The sequence below is a fragment of the Miscanthus floridulus genome, chromosome 9, assembly GCF_019320115.1.
Source record: "Miscanthus floridulus cultivar M001 chromosome 9, ASM1932011v1, whole genome shotgun sequence".
Classification (NCBI taxonomy): domain Eukaryota; kingdom Viridiplantae; phylum Streptophyta; class Magnoliopsida; order Poales; family Poaceae; genus Miscanthus; species Miscanthus floridulus.
This window is the reverse complement of record NC_089588.1, coordinates 11,992,612-12,008,255: the sequence shown is the minus strand read 5'-3', so window position 1 is coordinate 12,008,255 and position 15,644 is coordinate 11,992,612. Positions and strand designations below refer to the sequence as shown.

The 15,644-nt window shown below is 43.7% G+C and overlaps 2 pseudogenes; one reads left to right on the top strand and one right to left on the bottom strand.

The window, feature by feature from the left end:
- Positions 1-1,001: 1,001 nt before the first annotated feature.
- Positions 1,002-6,503, bottom strand: LOC136479241 (uncharacterized; annotated as a pseudogene).
- Positions 6,460-10,599, top strand: LOC136481357 (RNA-directed DNA methylation 4-like; annotated as a pseudogene).
- The last annotated feature ends 5,045 nt before the right edge of the window (positions 10,600-15,644 follow it).

Genomic DNA, 15,644 nt, shown 5'->3' with positions numbered 1-15,644 from the left:
TACGATCTACTTTTGCAACAATCAAACAAACACAATTGCAACATATGCTTAAGATATATGAAACATTCGGAACATATACTTGCAACATAGCCATTTACAACATATGCAACATCGAGATACACACCCCTGCAACATGAAAACAGATGAAACACTTCAAACATATTCTTGAAACATGCGTGTATAGCTATAACAACATATGCAACATCCAAATCTACTTTTGCAACATCCAGATGAAAAACTTGCAACATAAATCTGAAAAACATCTGAAACATACACTTGAAAACATGTGTGTATAGCCATAGTAACATATGCAACATCCAGATAAAACACTTAAAACATACGTCTGAAACAACTAAAACACTTGAAACATTAACTTGCAACACATATGAAAATGCCAGAAACACCTGAAACACAAGTGTCGCCCGCGCTCACGGCCTACCTGGTGGGGAGCTGCGGTGGCGCAGGCCTCCCCTTCCTGCCGACGGTGCGAGGTGGACGGGGGTGCAGGCGTATGGCTCCCCTGCCTCCCTTTCCACGACGGGCGAGGTGAATGAGGGTGTGGGTGGGAGCGAGCAATGGTGCGTCGGCGGATGAGGCGTAGGGCGCATAGACCCAACGGCACGGGCGATGTGGGCGGGGCGCGCGGAAAGGTCCGTCCGGACGTGACGGACGCCATGGCGTATCATTATCGTAAAAAAACTAATACCACCAGTAGTAATTAACATTGGCGATTTAATAATTTTATTTTATTATATTATATTATAAACTACAGCCCGTATGAAATACCCTATCAAAAAAGAATGCACGGCTCACTTTTGAGGAAACATTTTTTAAATTTAACTAATTATATATAAAAATACCAATATTTATGATCGTAATAAACATAACTAAATTAATATCATACTATACTTTAACAATAAATATATTTAGAGGTATAACTGTTGATAATATTTTTATATGAATCTAGTCAATTTTAAAAATATTTGATGATCCTTAAAAAAACGAGTTGCGTATTCTTTTTTGGATAGAGGAACTATATACTTGAACCTTTAGTAATTATACGATATAGACATTGACATCTTGTTCTGAATTGTAAAGGTTCAACAGCATGTCAGCTGCAAGGCTCGAAACATGCAGGTTTACTATGGAGGGCACTTGCTTCCATGAGAGCATCCTCAGGCATTCGAAGGCACTTGCCAGACTCGTTGCCAGGTTCAGATCACAACTTCACAAGAGCAAAACAAGTTTCCAATCGTAGGAACAAAGTATTCCGGCCAAAGAATATAAGTTCCAAGCCATAGCAACAATCATTTTGGACCCAAGAAATACGAGGTCTAAACCAATCCGGCCGGGAGCTCAATTCCGCGTACATCACACCGAGGACAAGAAGGTGCATCAATTTAAATTGCAATTTTTTTTGTTTTAACACTTCTTTGAAAACGATTAATGTGTGAGAACCAATCGGTTCTATTCATTTGGTCTAAAACCACCCCACCAATATTAAAACAATTTACATTACATTGTATCATGCAGAATGAGAAACACGCCCAACTATACACGCCGCATACCTCCCAAAGCTCCTCCCTTATTCCTTTGAGCAAGCAGAGCCACAGCACTGCTACACGATGCAGCGGTGGCTGACCTGATAAGAGGTTCTCCACTATTTATTGAGTTATGACAAGAGAGCTTCAACACATCCCGATCGTAGCCTGTTCGTTTGGCTGTGGCTTGTCGTAAACGATCGTAAATTTCCAGCTGGAACAATATTTTTCTCTCACACAAACCAGCCAGCAGTACTTCTTCACAAACCAGCAACGATACGAACCAGCCAACCGAACAGGCTGGCTTACGACACAGTAAACTGGAAACAGCAGCACAGGCGCTCAAGTACTAGTGCTACAAAATGGAAAGAAACAACGACACTTCCAAAGACTAGATAATAAAACAATGAGTAATGATGAGTTATGCATCTAAAGTTCAACAACAGCATGGCATCGGCGGCAAGGCTCAACAACATGTAGCTTTACCATGGAAGGAACTTTAGGCTCAATGTATGTCCTGATAGCCAAGAGTCCTCGTTGAGCTTCCCTGAGAACATCAACGGGCAGTGGGGAGCACTTGCGACTTTTGTGAGCAGGCACAGAACACCTAGCACAGCTCTGATAGGACTTATAGCTGGCCATGCAGCCCGAGGCACGACGGCACGGCACGAAGCCCGCTTTTTTAGCCAGACACGAGCATGGCACGGCCCGATGACATGCGGGCCCGGGCTGGCCCGGCCCGAGGGAGCAGGTCGTGCCTGGGCCGCTGCTCAGGCCCGTGGGCTGGCACGGCCCGGCCCGGCCACCCTCCTCCCCCTCCTCACTCATCCTCCCCTCCCCAAGGGCCAAGGCCCAACGCGGCCGGCCCACCTTCCCTGCCTCCCTCCCCTCCGCATATAAAAGCGCACGGGCTGGCTCCACACCACAGCGCAAGCTCGCCCTCGCCTCGCCTGGCTCGCCCTCCGTCCCCCTTTCCCACACGCGCAAGCTCGCTCCTCCGCCCTTCCTTCTCCACTCCGCCGCTGAGGTGCGCCGCCGTGGGCTCGGGGCTCCTCACCTCCCTACCTCTTCTTGCTGCACGCGGCCGGATCCTCCTCGGTGGCGTCCACCGTCACCTCCCGCGGGCTGCCCCTGCCACGCGCGGGTGCACGGCCGCCGCCTCCAGCCAGATCCGCCTCGGGTGCGCGGCGTCGAGCTCGGCAGCAGCAGCAGCAGCGTCGAGCGGGCGGCCTCCTCCATCCTCCTCCTGGCTCCTGCCACCGGATCCGGCGGTCGCCGCCAGCCCGCCACCTCCCGCGACTCGAGCAGCTCGCGCCGATGGCCTCCCCTCGCCTCCAGCCGGATCCGCCTCGGGTGCGCGGCGTCGAGCTCGGCAGCAGCAGCAGCGTCGAGCGGGCGGCCTCCTCCATCCTCCTCCTGGCTCCTGACACCGGATCCGGCGGTCGCCGCCAGCCCACCACCTCCCGCGACTCGAGCAGCTCGCGCCGACGGCCTCCCCCCCCCCACCTCTCTCTCTCTCTCTCTCTCTCTCTCTCTCTCTCTCTCTTTCTCTTGGCTGTGGTTGCGGGCTTCGGGATGGCCGCACTCGCACCCCGCTTCTCCCCACGCGCGACGCGGGAGACGGGCCTCCTGCCCTCCGTGCCACCCGCCGCCGCTGTTTTGACCTCGTCCTCCGTCCTCTCTCCCTTCCCCTGCTGAGGCGGGCCTCGGGCCGGCCTGGCCTGTTAAAAAGGCCGTGCTTTCCGGGCCGGCCCGGCACGGAAAGTGGCCCGACGGGCCATGCCTGGGCCGTCGGTTAGGCACGGTGGACTGGGGCGGCACGGCCCGGCGGCCCGTCGTGCTCTACCGTGTCGTGCCCTACCGGGCCGTGCCAGTGTCGTGCCCTACCGGGCCGTGCCTAGCACGGGCCCGTGCCGGGCCGGGCGGCCCGAATGGCCAGCTATAATAGGACTCCAGCGTAAGGTGTTCAAGTGATGTTATGATGCTGGTGTCCTTGCATCTTCCTCAGATCTGAGGGATCTGTGAATACGGAGACATGCTCCATTTTCTCCTGGGCTACCTAAGATGAGAAAGTAAAAAATAATTGCAGTACTGTTTTCAATGTGAGATAGCTATTAAAATCACAGAAATATGAACAGAAACATCCAAGACCAGTGTCGCCAAGGAGGGACAAGCGTCAAGAAAGGAAACTAGAGAAAAATAATCATAGGCCGAGCAATACTTAGCTTCTTGAGGTGGAGAAACTTGCTGTGCAGCATTTGGCATATTGGCCATCTGCATAAAGATGTTAGGTTAGTTATACATACTCCAAAGTAAGACTACTTGAGGTAGGATTCAAGATATGCACATCACTAGCCCAGTTCAATCTTTTAAGAGTATACCTCACTTGTCGAAAGTATACTAGCAATTTTAAGGTTTGGCACGATGGATGGAAGTGCAACACAAGCATAATGAAGTGCACCCGAGAAGATCAAGCGTATGTACTCCACTTTCAATGCTTCTCCAAGTGACAGTTGAATATGATCCTGATCTCCGGCGTAGAAGAAGCTGGATATATTTGGAGCTTTGTTGTCTATCACTTGCAGACCGCCACAGCAAATAACCTCTAGGTGCCTGAGCTGCCGCAGCATACAAGGGATCTTCAATCAAACTATCTCACCACAATACCTGATTACCAACCCCAAAGCAAAAGAATTGCATAGAAGGCACCCTAACTCATCCCCAGTAAAAGAGACAGCATTAAGCTGCACTTTTGTCAAGCTTTTTAACCAAGGAAGTTCAGTTGTGGGTTGCAAGGAGCAACCGCCAAGTTTGAGATACCGAATTGAGTCACCACTCCCATTAGACAAAAGTGAGCATGGGAAATTGTATGGTTCCCTCATTGGCAGTATAAGTGAAAGTTCTTCAATTCCTGGTATAACAGCAGTCAAAAGCCAACTGTTGAGATAACAAGAATCGTTGGCAGTGTAATATCTACACATGTCAATCACAAGTTTCTTGACACCAATGCCTGAGTGATTTTTCAGGATGTGGTCCACTTTGCTAGAAAAAATCTCTGGCAATTTCATCATTTCCATATGCCTTTTTATTCATACCCAATGCTGTACCATGGAAAGTGAGGTTGGGATGGCATCTCCAGGATCGTAGAAAAGCATGAGAGACACACGCAGCTTGGGCAGCATTTCGCATTGGCATCAGGGAATGTATATGACGCCAGATGTCCTGCATGCAAAAGCATGGAAGAGAAGTTCAGTATCACAACTATAATAAAGGCAAATGGAAGCTTACAAAACACTGCCAGTGGCCAGACCAGATTAGACACTACAAAAACTAAAAAAACTGTGTAGATGCCCAAATCAGGCATGTGCCCAACTTACTGGTTTCTTTGCATTTGTGCCAACTACGATGGATAGGATTATGTTTTACTATACAACAGTGTGCTGTCCAAAAGAGCATGCACTTCTGGACAGGGTACCATGTTAGAGTATGTCAGGGGCCTATTGGGCCTAGGCTTGCGGCATAGCCCGTTAGTGTTAGGGTTAATTAGAGATAAGGGTCGCTCTGGCTATGCCGCAAGCCTAGGCCCAATAGGCCCCTGATATACTCTAACATACCAATAGTCCATAATAATATATAAACAGGAGGTCCATGTAATTGTGCAATATTGATCAATTTTAACAGCGCTACTGTAAGAAATGTGATATAAACCTTAATAACTGAATTCATAGGATAACTGATTGAGCAGGTCAGATAAAAGAATGGCGTCGTACACCTACAAGGCTATATACAGGCCTAAGTTACAATGTTATTGCCTGTAATGGTCTAGTGCAGAAGATAACATGCCACACTTGTTAAGACTTCAAGGGACTGGAACTTAATGATGCCACAAAGACACAAGTTATGACCTACCTAGAAAGCAACCGTTTTGTTTTTCGATTGTAAATTATAAGGAACTTATAGATGATGCAATGGAAAGTGCTTGTTGTTGATGGAACTTATGAGGCTAATAAGATGGTTGAGACATTATTATACATTTATACTTAAACACTATCTGTTGCTGAAAGTTAATTATGCACAGTTGGTAAAAAGCGAGGGTTTAGGAGTCATCGTGACACATGGTTCACTGGCATTGTACTTGCACTGAGCCTACAATTAACAAAAATGTCATAGCATACCTCTGGAAGGTATGGTATCTGTATGCCACGTTCACCACCCTGAGAATCATCATCTCGCTGACAGGGCAAGGCCTTTGTTTTGGCCTGTGAAGCAAACAATCCATCTGGAGCACAGCACACATTGTTATGAATAATTCAGAATTTTGAGGCACAAAGCAGCAACTAACACACCAACACGTACACATGGAGGAGAACATTTGTTTGTCTTGTCCAACTTTTAGTGCAACAATACCAACAACTTCAAATTGTGCATGTAAGCGGTTTTTTTTCTCAATGCAGAGCCTAGCAGCTTCCCTCCCCTCAAGGCTAGCAGTTCGTTTTCTTATATTATTGTTTTTTCAAAGAACAAAGACCAAGTCGTGAGTTTTAGGGCGAACAGTTCAATAATTCAATTGAACATACAATTTTGCAAGCGCATTCCAGTCTACACACAAGATTTTTAATCTAGTTGATAAAAGCTAAGCAGCAAGACGGTTATCGGCCATCGAGCCACTTAGATCGATATATAGCCCTGGAGTGAAACTCCTCCCAGTCCCAGTCCCACTCCTACCCAAACAATCTTCTTCTAGTTTTTATCAACAGAAAATTCACACATGGCGGCTGCGGAAGCCACAGGGAGAAAGAGAAGGAGCAGGCGGCGGCGGCTCACCAGTGGCTTGGGCTTGCCGCCGCTCCATAGACGTCCTAGCTTCGTCGACGAGGAGAAATCAAAGCTTCCTCTTCTTCTTCTTCAAAAAAAAAAGAAGTGTTTGGATCCAATCTAATCCAACAAGGAAGTGGTGACGAGGGAATGAGTCCAGCCACAAGGGAAGGAGATGCTGTAGACGGACTGGAACTGGACTCCATCGGTGGCGGTGGCGGTGGCGGTGGCGGCGGCGAGGGCGACCGACGAGACCAATGGGGAGTGGATGGCAAGAGGTGGGCCCGTCCCGTCTCCCTCCGCCTGTCGGACACGTCCGTCGGATGCGGCGCGCACGAATCCTAAAGCACGGGCCGAAGTTGGAAGAGGGACTCCCTGTGGCCTTGTCCCTCCTTGTTAACCCTGCCCGACCGCCGGCCATGGCGTCTGCGGCGGCAGCGCCCGCGGGCGAGGCCTCCACCTCGGAGCCCACGGAGAGGGGGAAGCCCATCGTCGTGCGGGTCAAGCGCAAGCCCTCGCAGACCCGCCCGGACGCTTTCTGTGAGCTCCCCTTCTCCTTCCTGTTCGTCCCCTTAAATTTCGACTCGACGCGAGGGTTTTGACTATTTTTCCTGTTGTATTATCAGGGCTAGAGATTAATGAGAGGCCGGCGAAGAAGGCCATGCTCGATTTCTCCAGCCTCTCCATCTCCGACCCACCCTCTTCCTCCTCCGCCAGTGCTAAAGGTACACGAGCCCCCAAGAAAATGATTTAACTTGTCACTGGTAGTCTGGTACTGATGGTTCTTACATTGTCAGTAACTTGTTTATGCAAATTACCCCGCAAGAATGTGTGATTGCCCTGTCTGCTGAATGATGATGTTGCAAGACTTGAAATTTGCCAATGCGGATTTGCCACCTTCCATTGATAATATACATGATATAATACCAAATTCTGCTTATTCAGACGAACAATTATAGGCCAGAAATTTTTTTAAAAAAAGATAGTTGTTCCTCCTTCACCTGCAAAATGATTTACTTGCTTGCCATGCCCACAGCTTCAGAGGAACCACGAGTTAAGAAACTTCTTGTCCAGCACATCGAGACAGTACACCATTCTGAGGCTGTTGAAGATGTTTTGCACTCTCTTTTGGTAATATAAATACTTCTTGCCTTTTCATTTGCCCTTTTTCTTAATTCCTTCTTGTTATACTGGCTTTAGCACAGATTTGGCATGACATAGCTGTTTCTTTGTCTGTGTTTGATTTCAGTTGATATTTCATTTCTCATATGTATCCAGTGCTACTACTGCGTTATATGGCTTATTTGTTATTTTTCTTCTCTGTGGATTCTATATAAATCACGATTGATCTTTATCACAGCATCTTTTATGCATTTCTGTTGTTAAAATACTGCAACTGAATAGCTTCTTTGAAATAGGAAAAAAATGTTGCCATTTGCACCTTAAGTTTTTATATTTGTTATTGTTTTGAAAGGGAAACAGGAGTCTGTTTCTGTTATGCACTCAAACATGTTTACACAATGGATGGGCATTACTTGTTCTCTATATCAGATGCACAAGGGTTATATATGTAAACAACTCCATTTGTTTCTGCAGCTTGCTGACTCAAATTCCAAGGAGATAAAGAGCAAGACAAAGGAGTGGAATGACAGAATCAAGCAAGACAAAGTAAGCAAAACTGATAATGTCTACTGCATTATTTTTTGTGTTCACTGGTTCCCACTAGGATTCTTTTTAATTTTCTCCTGGGACATTGTTGACACCAACATTTACTATTAGCAAAATAGTGTTTTCCGTATTTATAGCTGTTGAAATGAATTTAGTTAGTTAAATACTAAAGTGGACACTCTTTGTGCGAACAGAAACCAGAGGAGCTACGATCAGCAGCCAGACAGAGGCATGAGGTACACGTCATATTATTCTGAGTTTCTGACTGCAGTTAATTTCTTCTTCTCAAGTTTCTGCAAGTACTAAGGAGAAAATGAATTTGATGTTTGGTGTATATGATGAAATGGCTGTAAAGTGTAAACCAAGCATAAGGTTATCTATAGGAGCAAAAGGGGTTCATGTAATTTGCTGTGCAAATTTTAAGTACATCATTTACCAATAACCATTTTTAACTTGCAAAACATTTCCCTTTTGGCCTATTCTATTTCATCAGGGTAAAGTTGTGTTTTCTATTATGTAATTTTTTTTGTTCCGCGTAGAAGTTTGTTTCCCATACTCTGATTGGTACATAAATTTAATTGACTAGTACAGGAGTGCTCCCACAATAATGATTTAGTTTAGATTTTTGAGTGCTTACATCATTGCTACTTCTGCATTCTAGTTTGACCTCACCTGCAAGTATATGTGAATTTGTTTTAGCTCCACATCACACAGATTTATCCATGTTGATGAGCCTGATTGCAACATAATGCTGTGGGAATGACCATGTTAACCAATCTATGCTAACAGTGTTGCATCCCAATTCCCAAATAAGGTCATTGGTTGGGAATTCGACTCTGGGAACATTCCCTTGCCACAAGCACATGGAAGCTAGATATGCAGATTTAGCTAGTAAAAGGATTATACATGCTAAATTAACTATTCTATGGTCCACACTACCAAACCTGGAGGCCTGGGTGCACTTGTGTATATTGATGGATGGCGCTGGACACTACTTGTGTTAGTATTTTAAATAATGTGGTCGTCAGGTTCTTTAGGAGCAGCATATTTGATTGTTGCAAGTGAGCAGGTTTGGTCCATTACGGAACATGGCTAGTCCCCAGGAGTTGCTATAGCATGGGCCTTGTAGTGTTAGATTGTGTATTAGGATTTCATGAGGGAAGTGCTACTCCCTAATTATCCTGAGACTAGAAAATTGTGATAGTATTTATTTTTAATTATTTATAAATGCCTTATTGTTCTTTTTCATGCACTCTTATGCATGGTTTTGTTCATTGACCGTAGGATATGGGTAGAAATGCTCGCTTTGCACAAATATGGAAGAGTCGAAAAGGAGAAAATAATGATGCTGATGACTCATTGAGAGAAATATGCCATCTTTATGATGCTGTCCAAGTAGATCCCGATGATGAGAAGCATCAAGCAGAACCACGGTAAGTCTTGATTTATGACAATTTATCAAGTCATTTGGAATGTAGAGTTGTATAGTTGCATGTTCCCTTACAATATTCCCTGCAGGATTACCTCTTTCGAAGAGGGCGCTGTTCTATGCAACTTTCTTCCGCTTATACGGGAGTACTTGCCATCAGCTGCAGAGGAAATTGAGTCAGATATAATTTCATTGGCACAATCAGAAGGTATTGAAGCTTCTTGCCTTGAGATGCTCTCAACAGTACTGGAAAGGTTCTTGGTGCTTTCTTTATTAACTGTAATAGAAAGTGATTTCAAACTCTAGTAGTAGTACTAGTGCCCAAGTAGTAACGGTGAACAGTTTAGCTCCACACTAGTTTTGACGAGTCTAAATTTGCTGTTTAGCAGATTCTGAAGTTTATGATATCTATACTGTCAAGGAGGTGGATGATACAAACATGGAGGCCACGTCAGCAGCTTCATATCCAAGGTAAATAACTAAATATGTATCGCATGGTCTTATTCCATTGGGTTCCTGTGAGAGTGTCTTCTTAACGAGTTGGTCTTGTTACATAAGGTTACAAGTGGACGATGGAGAAGATGAATGCTACGAAGATGACTATCCATATGACACAGATGATTCAAATGGTAACCGTACCATCATTCTACTCCCCTTAACTAATTAGTGAGATCCTTAGTTACTTAAATTATCTGAAACTCTTTCCATATCGAATATGCAGCCGAAGACAATCCACTTTATGATTATCCCGATGAATTGTCCGAGGACGAGGATGATGGTACCAATGATGAGGATCCTTTTGGAGACGAAGAAGGTTCTGACTCCGAGTATGAGAAGGAAGAAGTCTGAAGCGGAAGAGGATGAATAATGTTGATTAGAAATTGCAATGGAGCGTGCGATTGTAGATGCTGGGGAGACTAGCGTGTGAACTGAATGTAATGTTTGACGATGAGATGGGTTTGGAGCTGACTGATGAATGTTTCTGTTGCTAATGCTGAAAAAAAAAGAGAAGAGAAATGGAACTGTGTAACAGTTAGCATTGTATATCACGTGCGTCACTCGAAGGAAGAATTCAAAAAATATTTGGAAGTGCTTTCATATTTGTTCTTGTTAGGTTATTGCCGAGCCGAGGGCATCTTTGGTAAGGCTTTTAGAGAGGCTTCACCTATGGCTTCTGTGCGTGTAGGAAGCTTTGTTAAACACTCACGTTTGAAAACGGCTTTGAAGCCAAAAACAAAGTAAAAAAAAATGACGAAGCCGAAGCTGTTTTGGCCTAAAAGTCGAAGCCATGAAAATGTGGCTTTTCCTAGCTTTACTATTTATGGAGAATGGAGAAGCTAAAGCCCTGTGAAAGAGGGTCATATTTGTGTTCATGTGTTGCAAGAGAACGTATACCTCCTTACAAGATCATCTGGGAGACTTGTGGCTCGGAGATTTATGTGATGGTCATGTCATTTGTTTCAATGTATATTATAACCACTGTTCGCATAAACAGCCATTTAACCCGTTTACACACCGTTTAAACGCTACATGATGGTACACCGTTTCTGTTTAATCGGTTGTTTTGACCGTTTAGACACCCGTTTTGCCCGAATAATGTGCTAAACGGTAGGTGACCGACTGTTTACCGTTTAACGTTTAGGATAACACTGATTATAACTGTATCATATACCATCACTTGATGTACAAACGCCCGCAGTTCTAACTTATTTTTGAGTATGGGTCGTAAGTCTGAGTTCGAGACGAGACAAGAAGAAACGCAAGGTCATTTGCACAAAGTAAAAAAAGGATGCACCATCTGCTCTTTTGATATTAGGTATATAGATTGCGTTGCAAAAAAAACGCACAACTTATTACGCGGTCAACTGATCGACTTATTAGCATCTGACGTCATGTGAAAGCACCTACTTGAAGTTCCTGATTTGAGTCTTGGAGATGCATTTGATCCTTCCTGAATAAAAAGAGTACCCATCTTTTTGTTACTTGTGGAGGTGTGTGCTTCCTTTGGTCTGTAAGGAGCTCTTTTTTTAATACACAGTACATCGCAAACACTCACAACGCACGCACACTCACTCTATGAACGAATGCACGCAAACCCTACCCTTATGAGCATGTTCGAAGAATGGACCAGCAAATCCTCGAAATTAGCAAAGTCACCACAGCGAGGCATGATATACAACGTTGTTAAATTCTAGCAAATTCGCTCCCGTTAGGAGTCGAACCGAGGTGCTACTGAGGCTACTATATAATCTTATGACTCTTTAGCTGTCTTTCTTTCTTAGTTTTATAAATAGACCACAGCGACGCAGGGAGTTCCAGGGCACCGTTACGTTATACGGCCCACTTTGACATGCTACTTGGCAACCAAGTTTCGACTGCTTCAGAAGTGTGCAGATAAGTTGAAACACTTTATAATTCGTTTTAAATCTGCAAAAAAGTGTTGTCCTTGTCAGGCTGCAAGACACTTAGTTATTTCTCCCTTGAATGTGATCAAGATTCTCTTGTTTAAATGTAATGCAGAGAAGACTTTGCTGTCTCTTTCCCAAGTGCATATGCATCAGGAACCTCATGTCTTGGTCTCTTGGACACCATCCCTTGGCCACAAAAGCAGCACTGTTCTGTCATTCTGTGAATTGCATGGTCTTTTTAAAATCAGTCAGCTTCTGACCGCTTCCGCATACTGTTTGATACAGTAACTTTTATGCTGCAATGCATAAAAACTATCGAACACCCCGCCGTAGCGGGTCTCCTTTACCAAATTCCTTAGGATTGTCCTATCTCACTGAGGTACCACGCATAAGCTATTATTCGTGCAATCGGGTGTTTGATACAAGGGCTAAAGTTTAGCGTTACATCAAATATTTAGATGCTAAATAGGAGGACTAAATATGAGCTAATTATAAAACTAATTACACAGAAGTAGACTAATTAGTGAGACGAATCTATTAAGTCTAATTAATCTATCATTAGTAAATGTTTAATGTAGCAGCACATTGTCAAATCATGGACTAATTAGTCTTAATAGATTCGTCTCGTAAATTAGCCTCAGTCTGTGTAATTAGTTTTGTAATTAGCTTATGTTTAATACTCCTAATTGGTATCAAAGACTCAATGTGACAGGGCTAAACTTTAGCCCCGTGGAAACAAACACCCCTGCATTTTTATATAATATACACATGAAAATACTTACCCTTCGCAACTGTGTCATGGGTAATTCATATTCACAGGTTCTTACGTATCTGTGAATACTTCTTTATCTCTTGATGCCTGATCATTTTGGTCCAAGCGGCTAGTCTTTTTGTGATCATCCACCACCTTTCACTTGATCTTTGCGAAATGTTAAATCCTACAATTCGCATGACAAGTCACCAAGGTGACTAAAATGCTTGCAACAAGTTTAGTTGTATATACAAAAACCGTCCCAAGTGGTTTTCATGCTTAGCCCAAGTGGCTATCCCAAAATAATCATCTTTTATTTTCATTTTTTTTATTTCAAGCATGCAGGGCTACACCACTGTGAGATCTCTCGCCCCTCTCAACTAACATGTCTATATAGCAAAATTATTTCTCAAATGCAGGAGTATACCCTGGTATTTTTTAGTATCCATCTAGTATTGGTTTTTGCATAATCATTAACATTAAGGCCCCGTTCGCTTGTTTTATAATATGTACTTTTCAGTTTGTTTTTTCAGTCGAAATAATATTTTTCTCTCACAACAAATCAGTCGGAACAGTGTTTCGGTTTGTTTTTTCAGCGAAGCGAACAGGGCCTAAATGAATATTGGTTCTAGTCGATCACTGATTCTCTATTGGCCCTCGTAATATTGGATTTCATGGAAATGATGGATTTCATTGATAATTGGCATTTGTTAGAAATGATAGGCAATATAAACGACGAAGAACAGTAGATCAAACATAGGGAACACGAGATTTTAACATGGAAAACCCTTCCAAGGAAGAAGGGAAAAAACCACGAGCACTAGCTAGCAAATCTTCACTATATCGGGTGAGGTTACAAACGTCGGGGATTTACAACTTTTCTTATCCCAAGACGACGGCTTACATGAGGTATATCTAGAGATGGAAAACCCTAATAAGCAACTTTTCTTACCCTTCGCTTCGGCCCAAACCTCCCGGCGACGGGCCTTGCTTCGCTCCGGCATAAGTTAGTCTTTATCTTGTATATAATTGAATTTGGATCACAACTCAACAAACTTCACCTTGAGATAAATTCCTTCTTGTAGCATAAAACGAACCTTCACCCTGAAACAATAAAGAAATACTTTCGGTGCCAAATAGCCTCTTGGGCTAAACAGTTATACCAACTAAGCTTGAGCAAAGCTCAAACTTAGCAACAGGAACTGGCTTTGTCAACGTATCAGCAGGATTATCATGTGTGCTTATCTTGTATACCTTTAACTTACCTTGCGCGACAACATCGCGAACATAATGGTATTTGACATCAATGTGCTTCGTTCTCTCATGGAACATCTTATCTTTAGTGAGACATATAGCACTTTGATTGTCACAAAATAAATTAATGTAAGAATCATCTCCATAAAGCTCAGCAAACAAATATTTCAACCAAACCGATTCTTTACATGCTTCAGCAACAGCCATGTATTCTGCTTCAGTGGTAGACAGGGCAACAACGGGCTGCAATGTTGTCCTTCAACTCACAGCACAACCACCAATAGTGAACACATAACCTGTGAGAGATCTCCTCTTATCCAAATCGGTAGCAAAATCTGAATCCACGTAGCCAGTGAGTCCCTTATCAGTCTTGCCAAACTTCAAACAAGCATTTGTTGTGCCACGAAGGTACCTAAAAATCCACTAAACAGTCTTCCAATGTTCTTTACCAGGATTAGCCATGTATCTACTAACCAAACTCATAGTATATGATAAATCGGGACGAGAGCAAACCATGGCATACATCAAAGAACCAACAGCACTAGAATATGGAACTCTTGACATGTACTCAAAATCCTCATCCGTACTAGCACATTGTAAAGCTGATAATTTAAAATGAGGAGCAATAGGAGTACTAACAGACTTTGCATCATGCATGTTGAAACGATGAAGAACTTTCTTAATGTAACTTTGCTGACTAAGAAATAACAAACCAGAATTTCTGTCTCTTGTAATTTCCATACCTAGAATTTTCTTAGCAGCACCAAGATCCTTCATCTCAAACTCACTACTCAATAGTTTCTTCAACGTAGTGATTTCTTTCTTGCTCTTGGTAGCAATCAACATAGCATCAATATATAACAGCAAATATATAGGTGATCAATCAACAAATTTAATATACACACAGCTATCAAATTTAGACCTCTTAAAACCATGTGACATCATAAAAGAATCAAACCTTTTATACCATTGACGAGGAGACTATTTCAAACCATATAAGGACCTCCTTAATTTACAAACATGATCCTCCTTACCAGGTACTATGAACCCTTCTGGCTGGTCCATGTATATCTCCTCCTCGAGCTCTCCATGTAGAAACACAGTCTTTGCATCTAACTGCTCAAGCTCAAGATCTCGCATAGCAACAATACCGAAAAATGTATGAATTGAACTGTCGGTGTTTCGTACAAGCACCGGCAAGTAAATTTATAATAATGCGCGTTAGGCTCGGATGGTGCGCTAAAGGACACAAGATTTATACTGGTTCGGGCCGAATGTCCCTACGTCCAGTTTGCTGCTGCTTGTGTTATTAGCACCATGAATGGTCTGTAGTAAGGGGTACAAATGATCGAGAGAGGGACTGGTCCCAAGTCTCTGATGGAAGGGTTGAAAGGTGGTCAAGAGCTTCGTAGCCACTTGACTGTGTGTATGAGTGCGTTGTATTGTTCGGTCTTTAGTGTTCCCCCCTTCTGATGGAGGAAGCGCATCCCCTTTTATAGAGGAAGGGGGTGGCTTTTACAAGGGCGAGGGTTAAGGATGTATATTCTACTTAGTCTTGTGGCTCATGTCTACCCAATCCTCCTCCTTTATTCTGGTGAGTGCGAAGGAAGACAGGCGCCTACAATACTGTTGATGTCTCTGTAGAATGTCAGGTTGATTACAGAATGCTGCCCTGCGCAGGGTGTGGGATGTAGTACTGTGGTTTTGACTTATTGGCCTCTCCCAGCCTTGCTCCGCACGCCTTCTGGTTCCTATGAGTCTTCATCGGAGGGACGAGG